This window comes from Lepisosteus platostomus, chromosome 14, assembly GCF_059453375.1.
Source record: "Lepisosteus platostomus isolate fLepPlt1 chromosome 14, fLepPlt1.hap1, whole genome shotgun sequence".
In the NCBI taxonomy this organism is placed as follows: domain Eukaryota; kingdom Metazoa; phylum Chordata; class Actinopteri; order Semionotiformes; family Lepisosteidae; genus Lepisosteus; species Lepisosteus platostomus.
Genome location: NC_142624.1, coordinates 39,054,343 through 39,072,663, shown reverse-complemented (window position 1 = coordinate 39,072,663; position 18,321 = coordinate 39,054,343). Strand labels below are relative to the sequence as shown.

The 18,321-nt window shown below is 42.4% G+C and overlaps 1 protein-coding gene and 1 long non-coding RNA gene across 4 annotated transcripts in view; one reads left to right on the top strand and one right to left on the bottom strand.

Moving 5' to 3' along the window:
- Positions 1–2,095: 2,095 nt before the first annotated feature.
- Positions 2,096–5,998, bottom strand: LOC148649483 (uncharacterized). The gene is made up of 2 exons (XR_015926367.1): positions 5,530–5,998; positions 2,096–4,178 (listed from the first exon to the last, which is right to left on the bottom strand). It is a non-coding gene; the product is annotated as an uncharacterized LOC148649483 (long non-coding RNA).
- A 127-nt stretch (positions 5,999–6,125) lies between these two features.
- Positions 6,126–18,321, top strand: part of lypd6 (LY6/PLAUR domain containing 6) — a 31,330-nt gene continuing 19,134 nt past the window's right edge. The window contains exon 1 of one of the 3 annotated variants that reach the window (XR_015926366.1): positions 6,126–6,277. The gene's annotated coding sequence lies outside the window, so the exon portion shown is untranslated. The remainder of the gene's footprint in view (positions 6,278–18,321) is intronic. The other 2 variants (XM_088606253.1, XM_088606254.1) reach the window with 2 other exon arrangements.

The window sequence follows — 18,321 nt, the reverse complement described above, 5'->3', positions numbered from 1 at the left end:
CACTCATGTTCTGTAATGTTTTTACTTTTACAGTTGCAGAATTATTTGAAAGACAGAAGTGTTTTTGATTTTCGATTGAAGTCTATAGTACAGTAAAACTTTTATGTTGGCTAAGAAGGAGAAGTTGTCTCTTTGACAAACACCCTTGGATTTTTTAATGATCACAGAAAGGCAGGACCTCGGTTTTATGTCTCATCTGTAGGACAACTCCTTTTTCTACAACATAGTGTTCCCATCAGTATACTGGGGGATTAGGACCCACATGGACTGCAGGGTGAGCACCCCCCACTGGCCCCACTAACACCTCTTCCAGCAGCAGCCTTAGTTTTTCCCAGGAAGTCTCCCATCCAGGCTCACACTGCTGGGCTTCAGTAGACTGCTAGGTGTGAGCTGCAGGGAGATACAGCTGCTGGCTGCTGGATATGAAACATCTCCCTGCTGTCTCAGGGACCTTGACATCACCCCTCGAACCCACGGGCATGAGACGCTTTTTCTGGTTGAATGAATTCTTGTGCATGTGCAGTATGTAAATTGATCCGCATAACACTGCGCTTCCCTTGACAGCTTTTAAACTATGAAAGTTTTTAGTTTGTGAGAGCCGCATCAGACGTGGGAAATTCAATTCTCTTTTTGAGAAAGCACGTAGATTTCAAAGCTTTGTTCCCCCTCCTCATTTACGGTGAATTGTACAGTGTACTGTATTTGGCTATTAAAGAAAAGATCTGTTCAGTTCAGTTCAGTTCCAGGGGCTGGGTGGTTATCGAGAGGATGTGCTCTCCCTGCTGGTTTTGTGTCCAGGTTCCAAGTACATTTCTGAACAGATTACTGTACGTTCACGTTAGTATTTTCCTCAAAATAAAGACGTAACTGATAATCAAGGCTGTCAGTCATGCTCTGTCCCTTGTGTGTTAAAAAGGCTTCTTGGGAAGCTGAAAAGAAAGGAAAGGTCTGTGGATCAAACTGCAGCAGCCTGTGCATGATCAGGGTTATTCTCAACACACCCAACTCTCCAGAGAGGAGAATAAGAGCCAGGCGTCATGTCAGCAAGGTGCCCCACCTCTCTATGTTGTAACTTCAGTTTTTAAACAATGTTATCATTGATATCCAGACTGCTTCAAGAGCCCGAACTGTGAAACGCCAGGTCCTCCAATAACCTGGTGTCCAGAGTAGATTACATTCAATTTAACACGCCACTGAAAAATCATTCTTTCCTTTTTATAAAAAAAATGCATTCCTGCAGTTTAAGCTCGGGCAGCATGGTAGCACAGAGGTTATCACTGATGCCCTTTAGCACTGGGACCCTGGGTTCAGTTCCAGACCTGAGGTGCCGCCTGTGTGGAGTTTGTGTCTATGTGTGTTTCTACTGGGTGCTCTGATTTCTTTCCACAGTCCACAGACTTACTAGTAGGTTAATGGGCTTCTGGGGAAATGTGTGCTGGTGTGAGAATGTGTGTGTCTGTGTCTGCCTGCGATGGACTGGTGTCCCATTGCTTGCCAGTGTACTGTAGCCTCTGGCTTCTCTGTGATGAGAGGAAAGGTGGGTGGAAGCAGATGAATGTTGTGAGTATCTTATTCCACTCTTTACAAGATACATTTCTATATATTATATGCATTTCTTGCATTTGAAGGTTTGTGGATTTTATAAGCTCAGAAAAATATTTTGGCCTGTCTTATGCCGTGAATAATGTTCTGTATGACGTTAGGGAACATTTATTTGTTTCAACCCTATTCAACCTTTTACCCTATTCAACCTTAAATACAACATACTGCCTGACATGTTTTTAAAAAGCACCTGCAATAAAATCTTTAAAAGTGTTTACAGACAGTAAAGAGTTTTGTTGTTTTCTCGGTAAAAGCATAAAATCGACAAAAGTTTGACTTGCAAGCTTAGTTATAGAAGGGAAGATTACATATACTTTGTTTTGGTTATAGATTATTAATATCAAGGTGATTATAATGGTGCTTGTGAGGATGGGTTTGACTCTAGAGTATCTTGAACACTGTCTACAGCAGCGATAGTGTGATTTATCAAATAATCCCTTAAAAATAAAGCACATACTTCATTAAGCCACACACAAATAAAGCAGTTACAATGTTAAACAGTTCCGGTGTTTTATAGTTAAATGTCACAAATCAAGATTATAGAGCTTGTTATATATAATACAATTTCCTCTTTTATAAGCATGTCTTAGGGCAGAGATTTACAGTATTCTTGATGGATTTATTTGAATGTTACAAAAAAATGCACGAGTGTCATTTTGGTTTCTCTCATAGTAGCAATCTGTAGACGCTGGGAAAGCATGAACACAGATTTTTTTCTTTTGACTTTTTTTAGGTTCATTTTTTACGATGTGCCCTCAGACTATTTTTTTAAAAGGTTGCCTGACAGGCTTGCTCAAAATTCTTTTCAAACAGATGGGACTCAGGCAAGCTGGAAATGACAAAATGCAGTCAGTACTCGAGAGATGTGTGGTCTAGAGGCATGTAAGCAAAGCTTTTCGGTCACCTTTTTTCTCTAGAAGGATAATACACTGTAAGAGATCATCAATAACTGCCAGTACAGATCACAGTGCAGAACTGCCAAAGCTGACATTTCAACAGGTGAAACAAAGTTCAGCCTTTATTAGCACACTAGCGTTGTGCATGTCCAAAACTAAAAATATACAAAATATACATTCCATTTCTGATAAATGGTATAGAACTGCATCTGATTAAAAGATTGTTGCTGTTTTTTTTCATTGGGTTTTAATTTCTATAGTAGTTTCATGATGTTAGGTCTTCTACATCCAGCAATCTGCTGTGAGATTTGTATTATTCTCCTTACTGCAGGGTTAAATTATAATTTCAAACTGAAAAAATAAGCTTTCAAATTGTAGCCCATTAAATGAATAACAATTTATATACATTCAAGCTATCTAGTATTTGTTCTCTGATAATATACAGTAGGTCAAATATAATTATCATCCCATCAGGACTGACATTTCACACTGCAGCACCTTTTGATACATGTTCCTTGCAGAAAATATAACAATAGATTTTTCCAGACATTCATACAAAAGATTAAAGGTTATTAGAAATTGACAGAACAGATAAAGAACTGTCCAATAAGAGATGATTAATAAAGGTAATCATGTTAAACGTGCAAAACAAGTTAATTGTTTGTCACATACTGTAGTTTAAAAAGCTTTTGCCTGAATGTATTTTGAGGCTATTTTGAGATTACTCCAGTTCACCTTTTTTCTGCTGCATTCCATTCTGAGCTTGACAGTCTGAATAATGGAGTGGCTGTGCTCTGTGCATATGGACATGAGAGTCAATTTGGATTTTAAACACTCTCCTTTTTCTACAAGTGACACAAACCAGTTCTGCAACGGTTTGCAGATAAGAGAAGCAGCTCTTCTGATCTGTGTTAAACCTCATCACCCCCAAGTCTGTACATGAGAAATTAAGACAGGTTACAAACGAGAGGCCATTCAGCCCATTCAGTCACTATTACCTCACTGATCCAAGGCTGTCATGCAGCTGTTCTTCAGAAGGAGCCAGGATGTACTGTAGCGTGTTCCACACTCCCACAACCCTTTGTGTAAAGACGTGTCTCGTGGTCTCGGTCTTAAAAGCAGTTGCCATTAGTTTCAATTTGTTTTTCCTGATTTAATTTTTACTTTTGTATTTTGTTGTGTTTTTAGGCCAGTGTCTGACAGGTTTAGCCGATTTTTTTAACACGACCAGTGTTAAAAATAATATAGCCAATAATTATATTGGTTATTATATTGGTAACCAATAACGTGGGTGTTATTTCAGCACAACACTGTATGTGTCCTTGTGAATTTCTGCTCCTAGAATAAGAACGAGAATGAGGAAGAGAACAATTATTTTTTTAGTACCTTTCCAAACCCAAGGATGCTGTACTGTACATAGTGATAAAGAACCAAAGAGAAACAAACAGCCATATACAAAGAAACAAGAACATACAGGATTAACTGTAAGGGAATCACGCATAACCCCTAGCAAAAAGATGAGTTTTAAGTTTTGATTTGTAGAGAGTCAGGGAATTTGTCTCTTGTCGAGTCTGAGGAAAGGCGTTCCATACCACTGGAGCAGAGACAGCAAAGGCACCAACGGTCCGAAATTTAGTCCTGGGGACATGGAGGAAACGACCAGCCTCAACTGACCAGAGCCTACGAGGGGAACATGGAGCAGTTCAGAGAGGTGTGACAGAGCCAGGGTTTGAGCCTTAAAAGTCAGTGACAAGATCTTATATCGAATACATGATACATACATTCATAGGCAACCAATGTAGACATTTTAGTGTAGGAGTGATATGCTGCCAGGTTCTGCTGTGAGTTAGGCATCTACAGTAGCTGCAGAGTTCTGAACATATTCCATCTTACTGAGAAGAGTGTTAAAGAGCCCACAGTAGGAATGACTACCGATGTAGAAAGCTAGACATTGATACTCCTGCTTGAAAGACTAAGGAAATGACATCAGCCTGAATGCTATTGAACAAATGAAACAAAATCAGCAAAAGCAAGCTTTTATTCTTAATAAAACACCCCCTTTTTTCATTTTTCCTCTGGGAGATAAATTAATAATAGTCGTGTCTGTTTTGCAAAAAACCCATCTTGTTTACATTTGGGAAATGTTAGAAACTATCACAACACAGCTGTTACTTCGTGAGCAGTTAGCTGTGTGTTGTTTGATGACGGCATGCATTTGACAATCGTATTAACAAGCAACAGTCGGTCACATACAGTAGTAAGCGGTCCCAGAATACGTAACGCCCGCGTTCCTAGGTACATTTTAAAGGATAGCTCAGCGTTTCCTGCACTATTACACCCTGACTGGCGTCCCGTCCGGCTGTGGACCGCCAGGCGCTCGCTGCTTGCCGGGCTAGGATTCTGCTCCCAGCGATCCTGTACCGGATAAAAGCGCTTAGAAGATGGACTGATATACAAATTGCAACTGACTGTCCAGACGTGAAAGTCGGGAGGTGGCCAGTGGTCTTAATTTACCTTTTCTACTGCAACATGAGATCATTCTTCAGAGCGAGTGATTAATATGAAAGCAGTCAGGCACGACCATGAACTTTATCAATCATTTTTAAATTAGCAGGAAATACCATTATATATATAAAAAACATTAAAAAGAAACAGTATGACATGAAAAAGAATTCAGCAGCACAAATTATTTATCCGGTGTATTTGATGATAATATCAGATGACTGATTTATAAATTACTTTCTAGTGTATATTAACATTGAAAATATATTCATCTCAATGTATTTCAGAACTTCTTTTCACGACTTTTTGTTATTGTAAAAATACCGGGTTTCAAACTAGATCAAACCTTCAAGAACAGACCCGACGCTAAACCGCTCCAATTATTATGCCCGCAAAATCTCAAATCAGTACAGCTACAACAAGTACTTCTAATAAAGAGATGGAAACGGAAGAGAATAAAATGCAGTAGGGAGAAACGCGATGGAGACGATCAGAAATAGTTTTTAGGTGAAAATAGCCGGTCGCCCACCTGTCAGCCTGCGAGTGGCGCGTATCGCCAGCAGAGGGCGCTGCTTCGGGCTGCCGGACAGGTTCAGCGTCGTCAACAACGACCATTAGTCCCGGGCAGTTCTTCAAAATCATACTTCTTATTGTTCCACTACGGCGGCCACTGCGGCGCATCGCCGTTATCAACAAGAAACAAAACGAAAATAAAATACAGCTTTCAAAAAAACACAGAAAGTGTTTCGCTGCCTGTGAGTAGAACTATTTTAGATCACGCCATCGCATTAAAATCAACCAAAACAAACGATGAAAATGTGAACGTAATGAAAGAATTAAATCATTTTTATAATTTAGTGCTATAATTCATGCTTACAATAACTTTATGATATGTAATTGCTTATAAAACATATGATCACTCCCCAGTGTCTGATTTGGTTGAACCTCTTCGCCTGTGGGACAGGAGGCTGTGGGAGGGGCCTGAGGGGCCGCTGGGACACCACCCTGTGCCGAGGTGCCTAAGCTCCGCCAATAGAAACCGTCCTCCCGCCGCGGCCACGCCCTCCGGCCCCTCCGATTGGTCGGGGCGGCGAGCGAGGCGAGTGCGGCTCAGGACTGTATATCACCTCCGAGACGCTCAAGAGAGCGACACACCGCAGACCTCCGACACCAGCCCGCAGCCGCCCCCCAGCGCACGGCGAAAAGCAGCTGTTTCTTTTGACCCGTGGAATACAGGGAGGTGTTTTCCGAAAGTCTGGCAGCTGGAGCAGTTGTTGGTGAGTAATAGTGATAATAGTTCTCTCTCTCTCTCTCGCCTTTTTTTTAAAAAAGAAAACAAACAAAACTCACCGAGGAGTCTGCGTGTCTGACTCAGAGGATGCCCCTCTTGCAGCTGCTCTCCGACCTGACCAGGACAAAAGGCAAACCGTCCGTTGAGCAGTGTTTTAGAACAAAAATCAAGAGGTGAAAATGGAAAGTGGTACTATTTTCTCCCCCCCCCCAAAAAAAAAACAACAACAACAACATTTGGCAGCATTTCGTCTTGGCCGTAGTACTGTACCTCCCACCCCGTATATAAATCAAACTCCTTCAGGTCGCCTCGCAAGCTCATTGTTCCGAGCTCCTAGCCCTGCGCACACCCCGAGCCTGAGCGGCCTGAGCCGTCCAGTCCGCAATGGGCCAGTCGGAGAGCCGTGCGCCGGAGCGCACCTGGGCGCTTCTCCACTGCCCTGCAGGTGCTGTTGTTCCCCTCTCGTCCTCCTCTCTGCGTGTCGTCTCCGGGGGGAAGCGCACAAAGGGAGGCTGCGAGGGGCTTCAGCTCTGTGGTTGTCACAGGGGTCGGGAATGCAGCTAAACTGAACACAGGTGGAAAAGGTTCAGGTGAAGAGTGGACAAGAGGCTACGTTGGAACAGTCGCCAGTTGTAGCGCTGCTGTCAGAATCGACTCGATTAAAATCACATGCGCCTCCAGACTGACCTGTCTTTTCCTAGGTTGACCCTTTCCTGGGTACCTGTCTCAGATTTAAAAAAAAAAAAAAACATCTTCCCCTGTCCGGGACAATTGGGAAAACTGTTGAGTCATCTGTTCTGCCGCTCCGCATACCGGTATATATCATTCTGAAAGGGCAGGACTTCTGGCTTGAGGCGGATCTGTCACATTTGCAGCCAGACTAATTTAAATGAAAAATAGGAGAAGTACAACTGTAATTGGTCTGCAAATCTTGCCTTAAGTAAAACTGAACGTGGCGAGCGGCGACGAGGCTCTGGAACTGGGCAGATAGATGCTGTGCAGCACAGGCACCTGAGGATATTGAAAGAGAATGGAAGATTAATGTGGTTCACACGCCTTACAGTAACTTACAGTATGTGTTCAGGTGTTTATTTGTTCACTGCAGTTCAACCTGCGCATAAGTGTGTTGTAGTGTGCGCTGGGTCTGCTTTCACAAGTATGAACGTACGTTATTGATCAATCACCCAAACCAAAGACCGGAGACCTGGAGGAGAAAATTAAAAATCTGTTTTATAGAAAAAAAAAACAAAACACAGGGTTTTCTGGCTGCGAGAGGGGACAGCAGCGTTCAGGAAGGCCAGGCTGATGCCCAGGTAGCAGGTGGAAGGATATGTTGTAGGAGAGTGCAGCTCTTTGCAGTCGATACTGAGCTGTTACTCCAGTCAGTATTTACTGCTGCCATTTCATTTAAAATGTGTGACATAAGACAATGTACAATTCCTTTTTTGATGTAAATTGTAATAAACTACAATGATCTGAAGAGCACTGAAAGTAATTCAAAGATGAAGAAATAGGAGAGCAGCAAAGACTTACAGTGCCTTTACAACTTAATTTTCCTTTTCAGATGCAAAAGCACCCTGATAACCAAACTTGTTTTGGGGCATTTTATGCATATTGGAATTTCAGCACACAGAAGGAGTCTTTTTTTGCCATGAGGTTAATAAAAAAGACTCTGCCGAAGGTTTGTAAAAGCAGATACACCTGCCTGAAAACAAACAATACGCACTGCAAACACAAGGCACTTAGCTTGATCCAGAGACAGATAAGTCCTCTGATAACTCTGAAATGGAGAAACAAGCAACATGCATTTGGGTTGGAAATTCTCAATACAGAGCAGAGGTAGCAAACAGGCTTTGATACGTGACCTGAGTGTGTTGATTGTTTACAGTAACGTAGTCTTCTGAGAACCTCTTCGTATTTGCAGGTAAATCGGTGCCCCGTGTATCTGCTCTTGTGGGGTAGTGATTGTGAACTGGCAGGTAGTTCAGAGAGGGACCGGAATAGGGTTGCCTTGTGACCAGCCCCTCCAGCCTGTCTTTACCCTGTCACTTGAAGTATGGCAGCACTGTAACGAGGAGAAAGACCAGGGCTGGCCGGAGCACAGCCTCTACACACACTCCCCAGCTCATGAGCGCTTAAACACGTATGGATATATCAGGCCTCTTACTCATTTTGGATAAAGTGCATACATCTTAAAAAATTAAGTACAGTATTATAATCTGATTTATTCCTGGTATGTTATATGAGCTGGAAGAGTGTTGTTCTCTTGACTGTATTAATTCCACTCCCTGGTGCAGTGGGCAGACCTCAGTGAAGGAGGTAGAACCAACCCCCTGGAGAAACTGGAACCCTGGGTGTCCCGATAGCAGCTACTGTGCCAAAGGGTTAGTCCAGACGGGGTTAGAAAATAAAGACTGGAAGTGGCAGTAAAAAGATCTTGCTTTACGTTCTGCTGTTTATGTTTCCAGTAGTTTTTGCAGTCTGTTTCTTTAAGAACGAGGAGGAGAGGAAGCAGGAGAATTCAAACTGTGGATTTTCCCTAATCATGAGAACATAGAAAATTCTTGTAAAATCTGCTGTCACTTGATGTCGTTTTTTATTGAAAGGTCATTTTACTATCATAGGTATGCTTTTTTGGTGTTTTTATATATTTTTCTCTGTGCTGAGATCTGCCTTAAAACAATGGTAGTTTTTTAATGAAGCTGTCTGTAGGTTTGCTGTGTCTACTCAAAACTTCATTCAGCTTTTTAAAAATATTAGCTAACTTTAAAAATGTTAGAGCTGATGTGAACTTGATCACTATACATGTAAAGAAATGAAATTCTGCATTTTGATTTTTTTTCCAAAAATACCTCATTTGTAGCAGAAATACTGCTGATTCTAAATGAAAAAGCATCAACTTCCTTAATTTCGGGTAGCTTGTACGTCTTATGTTCGTGTGTCAGACGTTGCTTGGAAAAGCCGGAAATTGACATTTCATAAAGATCCCGATGCTAATAGTTTTTTTCAGAAAATTCTTGTTTGAGCAGGACAGTACTTCATGAACATGTAGGAAGGAATCTGCAACACCTGCATAGTGTCAGCATGCATCTGTGAGATGTAGCAGGGCACATGATGTCACTAATGCACAAGCAATGATGGTGAGTCTGATGATAGACATATAGGGGTGATCATCTATTATTGTAGGTTTGGTGTTGCTTCACTCGCTGGCATTGCGTGCATGAAAACTCGGCATATCTTTCTGCGCACCTGGACCTTGTTTTGGTAAATTGAAGTCTTTTCTTGCTAAGTTTACATCATAAAACAATGTGGAGAAATTGTTAAGCTTCATATAAAGTGCTTGTGCAAATAGTTTCATAGAAAACCATGCTGTAGCCTACCATTGCTTTGGGCTGTATTTAGAGATTATTTGGTAGAGAACCCTGAGATAGGGATTGCCGCCTGTGTGCTGCTGTGAAATCAATGACTTCTGTGTTCTCAGGGCATTTTGGAAGAACTGGCACCTGAAATGAAGTTAAACAGTAGATAATCGGAACTGTGTAGAGTGTGAGCAGAACACAGCCAGGACTGTTGTTTTGATTGAGCCCTGTGATTCTCATTACACTTCTAAGAAGGAATTCAGTATCTCTTGAGCAGGGAATGTGCTTTTTTAATAGAGAATAGCTGCTTTAACGTTCGTACTGTACCTACATTGTAGTCCTAAAATAGGTCAAAGGACACAATTACAGCTACATCCTCACAATTAATTTCCCAAAACAAACGAACACTCGATAAATAAGTCTTTGCAAAGATTGAAGTGGTTTTCCTCTGCATTGTGTGACATAACACAGTGAAAGGTATTGCTTTATTCCTTTTTGTTCAGCAGTACTGGGAAAACCACTTTTCATGGCACAGTATTTAAGGTTTTCTGATAAATTACTTAACTGAAAGTGTTTTTTTTTATTTTTCGTTAGATCAAAGCAATTGTTTTGAGTAGTCAATCATGCTGTGTTCCTGGTTCTGCCTCTGACATGTCACATCACTTGTTCTTGGTATAAATAATGGTTTCAGAGGAATGTTCCACTTATTAAATGAAGGAGTTTGTAAAATAAGAATAGCTGGGCTACATACTGTAGTTTATAAAAGAGTAGAGGATTGGGGCGTGTTTCACTGGAGCACTTCAGGGAGACTGTATTGGTTAAGATCCCAGATTAACCACACTCATCTGTCTTAAACACTATGCTGTATAAACTGCCTGTTTATGTTAGCTGGGTAATAAAAGTTTACCATCCGTTTATTAACATACGTTTTGTTCCTTGGCTATGTAAACAGAACGTTCAGGCACTGTGGAAGGGGAAAAGATGTTTCATACTGTACATACCATAGTAATTCAAATTCTAATAAATCAAACATGCTTTTGTATTTTATTATGGGTTAAAATCTGTATTGCTCAATCGTGGAGTCACTTATTAGAAATAACAACCAATTTAAATTAAATCACCTCTTTTGGTTTTTGTGTTATTTGAGGACAACACTTGTTTCTAAGAAAGTTCAGGATATAAAACAGAAGAAAAATGTTGGGACTTTTCTCCTCTGAATAAAGTTCACAAACATGTAGTTTATGTGTAGATATGCTTGTTCTTTTAGCTGAGATGAGAGAGGAACTCAGATGCTTGAGCCATGTTTTTCTTATACAGTGTTTTGTAATATGGGGCACGACACGAATTCGGTTTAGACTACAAAGCCTGTAGTCTGCAGTGAAAGAAACACAGAGACGTGCTGTAGATGTTTTTTTCCACTTGCATAAATGGGTTCTAGCAGGCATGCTTGTTATCCCAGTCCCTGTAAAAAAATATATAGATCAAAGCAAAAAAAATGAATATATTTTAATGCTGAACAAGGCAAAAATGTTTAATTCAGGAACTGCTTTGAACTGTAGCATTTGCTAAGGAAACCAGGGAATTAATATCCAGAATTGGTAATTTTTAGTCGTGCTGCTGTTAAATGCAGACAACAAAGAGGTTTCGATGTAGCTTCCTTGTTCCATCACCTCAGGGCAAGAACAAGAACAGGGCAAATGAGAAAACCCACAACAATTAAAACATGTCCCATTCCACCGAGACCAAGCGGGACCCTTTGTTTAGAGATCTGCAGTTGAGGGAGGCTGTGCTTCCTGTTGTCCCCAGACTGCTGATTTCCCAGCTCTTAGCAGACCACTCTTTCAAATCCCACGGGGAACCTCACTTTCATACTCGAGCTTTTCATCTGAGTTCATCTGTGGATGCCAGACTCTTCTGTATGTTTTGTTATAAAGCACCACAGGATGATGCATCAGGAAAGGTGCTGTATAAGGTAAATATGATTGCGGTCTGAGTCCAGAGGGGACTCAGAAGAAGGGGACCAGGAAGAAAAGCAGCTTTTGCTTTGCTTTTTTGTACTGTACTGTAGAGTTTCAGCGTGCAACACTGACTGCAGGTAAAGAATGTCTCGGTAGCAGACCAGGCAGTGCGTTTTGTTTTGGTTGTTCTCTTGTGATATGTGGCTTATCTGAAGCTGTACTCTTGGCTTGATCTGTACAAATTCAGCCTCTAATTTGAGTTGTGTGACTCATTGTCATGTGGTTTGAAAAACTGATCATCCATTTTTATCATTTGTTGACCACTCAGAAAAAGTTAAAAAAAAATAAGGAGGGATCATCGCTTCTCTGAGGGTTTAAATATCTCAACGGAAAGCTTGAAAAACATGTTTTATATTCTCAGTTTGCCTACATATGTGTTCAGTGCGGATGTAAATAGGTGTGGGGTAAACTGGAGGTTTGTCGGGGTTACTCGTACTGTGCCACAGAAGTCATGACTGTTACTCTGTTTTTATTTAAATATCTTTTGTAATTGAAAAGATTTTTGTAATTCATTTTTTATTTGAAAAAAGTACAAGCCTTGGCTTCCTTCAAGAAAAAGTTGGTTGAGTTCTTTGTATCTACTAGCAGCCTAACCAGCTGGTAATTTCCTGTCATTTCTTACGTGTTGTGGTATATGTAAACAACCGTAAAATGAAATTGAAATGTAGTATGTAGCAGGATCAGGGAACGTTCCTTGCAGGTGTTGTACAACTTTGAATAATTGTCTGAATATACAGTCTCCCCAGGCAAGAGCATTTCAGAGAGACGTGCCCTGCATGCAGTATGCTGTAGGTGATCCATACACAGTGTTCTCCAACCAGGAGAAAAATCCTGCCTTTCGCCTGACGCAGTGGTTCACAGACTGCAAAGCATGCCGTGCTCATGTTCTCTTACTACCCAGGGGAAAGTCAGTCTGGAACCTCTTTTCCTTTAAAGCTCACATACAAGCATTCTCTTACCCATTACCGAGGCCCAGCGGTAAAACGCTGAAGCTGGAGCCCGGAGCAGAAGCAGTCTCATGGGGGAGACGTGCCGTCCCCTGTCTGGAGGGACACTTGACTGGCACAGGTGGCATTTCAGCTCCCGCCGTTCATCTGTCCCCGTCACAGAGAGCCGCCTCTCTCCCGGCTGGATGCTAATAAAGCCCAGATGCCGGGCTCAGCTGTCCGTGCGGTTCCCCACAAAGAGCAGCTTTTCCAGGTGGGAGCGCTCTGACGCAGCCTGCCACTCCACTGCGGCGGCTGCACGCTCTCCAGCTAAACACTGTTCATCGCGGCTCCGACCTGTTGTGGACTTCCGAATAGTTTTGGGCTGGCTCTGGCTGCCAGAGACGGTACCAGCTGTCGTTTAGTACAGGACAGGTGAGCTTGTTCTCATTACCCCTCTGCCATGCATGTAATTCGCAGGGATTGTGGAGCTTCTGCAATTAGCTTGTCCTCCCACCACATTTGAACATTCCTGCTTATTGTAATTGTGTTCTTATATGAGGGCATGGAGTATATAGCCACTCTAATCATACCTTATCTATCATAGTCTTCATGATTGTATCAAATGCAGAAACATGTTTAAAATGATATTGTTTTATCCTGAATATGTAGTTATATTTTCTGCTTTATATCTTAAGTAGATGAGTTTAAAGGATTCCTTAACTGAACTGAAGTGTCTGAGAAATTGTCTAAAGAAATGAAGTGATTTTTTTCCACAATGTGCTGACAGAGTAATACACAGCCTATATAAAAGCATTCTCTCTCTCCGCTTTCCAGCTCCAAGTTCCCTTATGTGTTAGTAATAAATCCTGAGAACAGGGTGTTTAGAAACATTTGAAAGTATTGATCTGAGCTAAAGAACCTCTTAATTCATCACTGTATGGCATTTTAGTATTCATGGGCAATACCACATTTTTCTGGTTATGGAAGCTCAGCTAGTACTACGCATTCTGTTATTCTGTTAAAAAAACATTTACATTAAAGAGAGTTTCCCCACACCCAGACAACTAATTAAACAGCCTTTAGTGATCTAAAGTCTCTGATGAATGATAGAGGGTTTTTCTAGTGCCGTGAAGCATGTCCACTCCAGCTCCTGGATGAAGGGAGAACAACTGCTCGGTCCTAATTAGCTCCTTTGTCTTTTGGCTGCACTGTGGCTCTTCCCAGAGCTCAAGAGGATAGCGCTCCCGTCTTCTTCCGCAGCTGTGAAGGCGAAGCTCTTAGGAATTAGTAGTGAGGACCCTATGCAGACCCTACCAGGGCAAACTCCAGAAGGCGTAGTCGAAAGAATGTGAGGAAGGCGAGAGTCAAAACCAGAACGAGAGCAAAAGTACCAAAACCGAAACCGGAAGACGTAGACGGAGAACAAACCAGGGTCAGGAAGCCAAAAAACCAAGTAGTAAATATCAATGAGACTGGGAGTAGCTCTAGCCAAGAAAACCCTAATACTGAGCACCGGGAAGAGTGTGAGGCAGCATAAAATGGGCTGGAGAGAAGGGCTAATTGGGAATGGTGCTGGAATGTGAGGTGGAATGCCGAGTCCTGCGGGGGTTTTCATTTCGAGCCCCAGCCTCGTGACTCCTCGTTTGTCTGCGGAGAAGTCACGTCGTGTGAAGCCTGGGAAAGGCTTGGGTGCTCTGATCCGTGGCCCGTGGTGATCTCTCTGGCTTGGGCCCTGCCTCTCCAGCGGGCCTCAGTTGGCTTCAGTGGGGCACTCCTGTCCCCCCACTGTCGCAGCCTCCCTGAAAACAGAGCTCATCGTGGTTCCACCTCTCAGCCCAGGCCAGCTCGGCCATGTGCTTCCTGTTTCTTTTGAGATCCTCAATCGTTTCGCTGGGTAACAGGCCTTCACTCCTGCACAACATCCGTGGCTCTGATCTCCAGCCCCTTTTCAATCATGCTGTCGTTGAGGACACTGAGGACACTACCAGGCTGGCAAGGGTTTTTGGATTATTAGTGTTGAATCTTGGGGAATATTCCCGCCCTTCTCCTGTCATGTAATAGCTGGAGTGGAAGGGCCACAGGCTGACCTTTCTCTGCAGGAAGAAGGTTTCCGAAAGGATGTTTTAAGGCTGTGTCGGTTACAAAACAAGACCCTCCTGTCGCACAATATCAGAGCAGTGGGATGGACGCCGTGCAGTCCGAGAGTCTTAACAGTTGCCCTGAGCTGAGGCAGCTGGCCGGCAGCTCTCTGTGCCCGCTGTTTTTAGATGAACTTCTGGTGTCATTTCTTCCTCTGTGTCTGATTTTGGGGTTGTATGCAGGAGCATAGGGTGTATTCCCATCATGGGTGGGAATGGGAGGGATGGGGAGTGGGATGTGGGATTTTCCAGATGTTGTGTTGTGGTTGATTGGAAGTTCTTGTACTCCATCGTAAAACTTTGTTAACAAAGTCATATAGCTTAAACTGTAAAGGAACAAGTAAGGGTTTATTCCATGATGAAAAGAGAAGAAAAGAAACAATGTTTCAGCTGTGGAGTCTTCTTTGGGTGTCAAAATGTTGAAACTTGGAGTTTCATTTCTTCTCTTTTCAGCAGGAATAAACCTTTACTTGTTCCTTTGCAGTCTACGCCTGCTGACGCAGCTCCCTACGTGAACTACTTTAGCTTGAACTGTTCTGCACTTAGCCATGTGCGCTGTGTGTGGAGATACTGAATTCAGGAAAAGAATGAGAATGTGTAGTTGAATGTTTCCACCTGTATCTTGGCGCTGTCAAGCGCGTGTTTAATGTTCGGAAGCTTGCTCAAGAAAATGAGGTTTGTTGAGGTATTGCCAAAAGGAAGAGCTGCTGCTCTGCTTTGCTCCCACACTGTCAGACACACGTAGGCAGTGTGTGTGTGTGGGGGGTTGATGTACGTGCACAGCCCTTGTTGTAATGAAGTCCTGCATGTTTCTGTCAGCTGTAACTTCTCATGAACTCATGGTGTTCAGACACGCCTGTCAGAAGGTTTTTAAACTCCGCCTTGCATTGTGTTCCACTCGGATTTGGCCATACCTTGTTGTCAGCACGTAGACGTTTATTTTATTGCACCCGTATGCTGTTTCCTTTGTCAAACCTGTGTACATCGTGTGTCATCCTGGAATTGCTTGTCGTTAAGCAAACAATAAGAACCTCAGTGTGTATCTGTATCTGTTCTGTATTTCTGTGCCTAGTCCCCCACAGCCCGCCTGGGTGTCAGGACTGGTCCTGGCCAGTGCCCTCAGTGATAAGATCTTCATTTTCCAGTTGACGATGGTTGGTCTTTGTTATATACAGTAACTATATGGCTGAATGAGCCCATGTGTTTGCCCTGTTATTTTAAGCTTAATATTTTGGTGGTGTACAGCAATGCTGCGTTCCTCTCTGAGGTGATTAAGATTGCATCATTCCATCTGAGGGCTCTGTATCCATCTGCCCTAAGCAAGGGGAAGTGCCGATTGCTTTCAAATTGGAGCATTTCAGCACTTCAGTCATGCTACAGTTAAGCTCATGACAAATCATACACCTTAATGAAATCATAACGTCTGGAGATCATTGTACAGCACTCATCATTACCCTGGCCCGTTTTCTGTGTAGTGCCTTGGTTTGACGGTCATGTCTGTGATATAACCACAGTTTAACAGTTTTTTTTTCAAAACACGTCTCTCATTCTGTTCAGACAGACCTGTGGAAGGACTTGCCACAGTAACACCCAAGCAAAAGGTAAGCAGAAGGAGCTTTCCATTCAGCGTTCTCATGCAAAACACTGTACTTTTGAAATCTGGCATTAAAAGGCATAAAAGTCGTTCTGGCAACTGTAGTTTCTTGTTGCGAAGGGACTGAACTCTCACATTATCGCGTTATGGTCAGTACAGGATGAAAAACATGTCCTTTCTCAGCAGCTGGGATGTGATTGTGGACGAAATGAGTTTTCTTTTCTTTCACAGTCCGTTTGCTTTTAAGAATGTTTGCAGGAGTTCAGCAGAGGTCTTGGCAGTAGGCACAATAAGATGGTGTCAGACACAAATCCTGGCAGCGCTGCGCAGTCTAAAGAATAGAATTCTTGCCCAAGGTTGTAATTACAGTCTAAAACGCCCAGACGGCCACATGTGTCCCTCCTACAGTATAATAAAGAGTGATAGGCCGACATGAGAGCACTGTAGCTTCAGCCTGTCCCCTGCCTGACTAGGAGTTACGTAATTAATCCTTTTAATCTTCACATGGAGCCACCAGCGGATTAAAAAATTATCCAGTTGACTTAAAGTACTTCAAAGAACGATACGGGATTATGCTGCGCGCACATGTAGGATTTCAATTAAGAGCACGGTGATTGGAGTCTAAGATGACTTGTGTTTTCCACAGCCTCCGTGACACAGGTATCGCTGACAGTCCGGCTGGCTGTTACCGTGCGGGTGACCGAGGTGTCCGCTGTAACTCTGTTCGCTTCTGGTAGCGCCACGCCAGGGGTGTCAAACTCGGCACGTACTGTACCTCACAGTGCTAAATGCCATTTGTACATACGAAACCCTTTCACGCATTACACGGTATTATTTTAGTGGTTTCCGTGTTTATTTTCCAACGACATACCTCCCTTTAAGATGCAATTACCCGGCAGTGCATCATCAGCAGATCCCAGTTTCGCAGAACATCACCTTCTGAGATTAGTGTGTGCTTTTAGAATTTATTAACAGGAATTATTTGAAATATCATAATTGTGATTATTGCACAGCTCCTCTCTTCTGAAAAGAATGTTGCCTGGACTTGTCATTCAACGGCTCTTGCGCCGTTAATTCCCAATATATTCTTTCATGGTATTATTTTTATAAGGACGGAAGTAACGCGAAACTGCCGGTAGCAAACCGTGGCACTGAAATGCGCCAGACAGGGGCTCTGGGGTCATTGACGAACTACAGTACTATAGTAGTGGTTTAGTGTTTTTAACTGGGGAAAAAAGAATCTGCAGAGTTGTTCATGGGATGCGTTAAAAAAATCCCGCAATACAATTTCTTCTACAACTGCTGCAGTTCTAACACTAATGCGATGAAATATACATTGACAGGGCAGCGGGCGGGGTACTGGGTTCAGCTCGGCCAGTTGGAAACGAAGTGGTTCCTGTTTATTATGGAAACGAGCTGTTCGCAGCCCTACGGCGTCTTGTACAAAGACAGAATATCTGAAGCAAAACACTTTTTCCGGGGATAATTCGGTCCGGCACCACTGATAAATTGTTCCAACATCAACACTTGTCCTTCAAAATCGCAGCCGCCTCTTGATACAAATACAAACACACAAGTTACAAGTACATATCAAACATTTCTACACTTCTCTCTGAACCACAGATCTTTAATTTATTTTTTTTCTTGATAACATAATTAGAAGGCACTTGCTACCACGTTCAAGAAAATCCTTTAAGGATTGTAAAAAAAAAAACACCAGGTGCAGTTTTTGAGTGTGAATATAATAGCGGCGATCTAATCTCTGAGGCTGCTCCACAAGTTGAAGGACTGTACTCATAAAACCCTTGTATTAATTTTACCGTCCTGTTTTTTTTACACAGAAAAAAAAATCCTTAGATTAAAAAAATAAGTCAAACACATTTAAATCGTTTCTTATCTCTTAAATTTGCTCCCAGCAAGATCTGTCATTCCCCCCAACGTTTTCCGGCTGTTTTCTCAGAAGGAAAACAGGTGTTCATTTTGCACAACTGT